Source organism: Cololabis saira, unplaced genomic scaffold, assembly GCF_033807715.1.
Source record: "Cololabis saira isolate AMF1-May2022 unplaced genomic scaffold, fColSai1.1 scf210, whole genome shotgun sequence".
NCBI lineage: Eukaryota > Metazoa > Chordata > Actinopteri > Beloniformes > Belonidae > Cololabis > Cololabis saira.
The window spans coordinates 16,526-19,434 of record NW_026906374.1 but is presented as its reverse complement, the minus strand read 5'-3'; the positions used below and the strand labels follow the sequence as shown (position 1 = coordinate 19,434).

The following is a 2,909-nucleotide window of genomic DNA, read 5'->3' as shown; positions in this document are numbered from 1 at the left end:
CGGAATGGCCTATGTCGCCCTGAGCCGGACGACCTCACTTCAAGGACTATGGATCAGAGACTTTGAAGAAAAGAAGATCTATGCGAATCCTAAAATCACCACATCGATGGAGACTATGAGTCACGCCTCATTCGAGAGTGCAAGACCGCTTTTGCACTTTGTCAAGACCGCAGACCACACTGGTCCAACTTTGACAATAGTCCATCACAATTGTCAAGGACTTCCGTCGCACATGGAGGACATCAGGTCCCACCATGAATTCAGACTTGCTGATGTCCTGTGCATCACCGAATCCCATCTGTCGGGATCATTTGTTTCTCCAGACTTCCAGCTGGAGGGATATGAGATGTTTGCGCGCAACAGAAATGTCTCATATTCTAACAGAGCGGATATGGCTATGAAAGATGGAGGTGGAGTTGCAGTGTACTACAGGAGCTGTCTACAAGCAGAGGCCCGACGGTACATTCAAAATGTGCCCGACCTTGAATTCGCCGTCGTCAAGGTTGAGGGTCCTGTCAAAGCATTGATAGCCACTGTGTACAGACCACCAAATATCCAACTTGACGTGTTTCTTGCAAACATGCAAAGCCTCTTGGACACTTTAGAGATGATGGGTTGCCAGCCTGTAGTGGTTTGTGGAGACTTCAATGAAGACTTGCTCTCCAAAGGGAAGAAAGCCATATGGGAGTTGTTTCGGTCCAGAGGCTATAGCCAGCTTGTTTCCGCTGCAACGACCGAAAAGCGGACACTGATTGATCATATTTACATATCGCAACCACAATGTTGCCTTCAATCAGGTGTGCTGCAATCGTATCACAGTTATCACGATCCGGTGTACTGTGTTTTGACTTCGCCAGAAGCGGGAGGCTTGTCTTCTGAGTGAAGTGGTTTTGCTTTAGTGGTGTTGTGTCTGGATGCCTGTGGGGAATGTGGCCTCGGGTCCAAGTCATCTGTGAAGTACTCTTTGGCAGAGTTCACAGCTTGTTGTTGATGGTGGTTGGGGTTGAGCAAGATGGCCTGTTGTTGTTGTTAGGGTAGTTGTTGTTAGGGTAGTTCTTGTGGTTCATTGTTATTTTCTTTTGGTATCTGGATGCTTATGGTGAATATGGCCTGGGGTCCAACTCATGGTGGTTTTGGGTTGAGAAAGGTTTCCTCTTGTGGTCTTTTATTGTGGAAAAGAGCCCTTGTAGGTATGTTGTTTAATTCGGAAAAGGTGCCCAGCCCAGATGAAATGGTAGGTATACGGTAAGTATTTTCATCCACATCCTTGTCATTCCCTCCCCTTCTCTCTTCCTTCCCCACCTTTCCCTCTCTAGCACCCCCTCTCTGTTTATCTGTTTTTGTGTATGTCTGTCATCTGTGTTTGTCTGCGTGTGCGTCTGTCTGCGCGCGTGTGTGTGTGTGTGTGTGTGTGTGTGTGTGTGTGCGCGTGTGTGTGCGTCTGTGTGTGTGTGTTAGCACACACTGCTGTGTGCTAACACAGGGTATGTGTGAAGCGTCTAGTGCAGTAGTGTGGTGCTTGGAGCTAGTGCATGTTGCTGCATTGTGCTGCTCTCTGCTCACTGCTTCTGCCGCTGGCTAGCCTTCTGAATGGAGGGTGAAAAAAAGAAGTTGACTTAGTTAGCTTCCTCCTGCCAGTACAAAGCCTCTCCACTACCAAGACTCCTGCAGTGCCTCCCCGGGGCCACACACGGAAACTGGGTACCTCACGGTCCCAGGCTAAACTGCAGGGGATCTCGGAGCAGCAGCGGGCCCCAGAGACACGGCGTCAGGGCCACCACTGTGTGGATAAACCCTGGTGCCTGTCAACCGCTGTCCCAGCTATGGGTGAATAGTCCCCCTGCAGGTGTAATATTGTCAGTTGTACTTACAGAGCCACTGAGGATGCAGGCAAGGTGCACTTACAGACAGAGGTGAGTATACTGTTAGATGTTAGTTTGATTTGACTTTTCAATGCTCACATTTCTTTGAAGTTTTTTAATCTTATGTTAAAAAAACTTTTCAACACACATGTATAAAGTTGTTTTCATTCTCCTTTGGTGTACAGCCAGGATCAGGCATACCTGGGCTGGCTACAGGAAGGGTCCAGGAGCAGCAGGAGCCAGTAGAGCCATGGATGACCTGCGGTTGGTCATGGGAAGAGCTGCAGCAATGTAGCAGCACTCTGCTGCATCAGCGAGACTTCCTAGACGGTCCAACACGTGTCCAAGGGGCCACAGCAGCAGTTCAATGTGTCTCAGGCAGGTGCTCATCAGCCAGATGCTCTGCCAATGTATGCAGCTTTCTTCTTGATGATTCACTTGCTTTGAAAACTACAACTTATTGATTATTTCTTTGTTTCCAAATCAGGGCTACAACAGATCCAGGTAGCAGACCAAGTGACAACAGCAGCTCTGGAGACAACTCTATTGATGCAGCAACCACACAGACGTAAGATTTTCTATTGTCCTGGTGTGTGAGCAATTGTAAGGCTAATTTGTATACTGAATTTAAATTCAGAAATAACTATGATGTATGTTGTGCTGATATCTCTGCTTTTGTGTATTCAGGAAAGAGGAAGATGCTCTGCACTGTCCAAAGACATTCTGCTGCCACATGAATGCCCATCAGACAGAGGGATCCTCACTGGTTTTGATGTGGACCTTTGACCTCTGAGTCTCAATCCTTGTAAAGGACTCGGGACTTATTTTGTCCTCACATCTGTTGTGAATGGAAGTCTATTGTCCATATTTGCAACTTTAATTGTCACAATAACAGTTCAGTTTTTGATATTTTAATGAGAGGCTCTTGGTCTGACAAATCATGGTAGATTGACCCAGACTTCTCTATTCTTTTGTTCTGCATTGTAAGGCTTCAATTCTCTCAAAATTTAATTCTTGACATGTTTTTATGATCATACACTTAACTGC

The 2,909-nt window shown here is 46.8% G+C and overlaps 1 long non-coding RNA gene across 2 annotated transcripts; it reads left to right on the top strand.

Annotated features, from left to right (window-relative positions):
• Positions 1-1,460: 1,460 nt before the first annotated feature.
• LOC133439713 (uncharacterized) lies at positions 1,461-2,616 on the top strand. Of its 2 annotated transcripts, none has more exons than XR_009782179.1 (4): positions 1,461-1,913; positions 2,048-2,244; positions 2,350-2,430; positions 2,550-2,616. It is a non-coding gene; the product is annotated as an uncharacterized LOC133439713 (long non-coding RNA). The 2 variants fall into 2 exon arrangements; XR_009782178.1 differs by having other exon boundaries at positions 2,048-2,272.
• Positions 2,617-2,909: the final 293 nt, after the last annotated feature.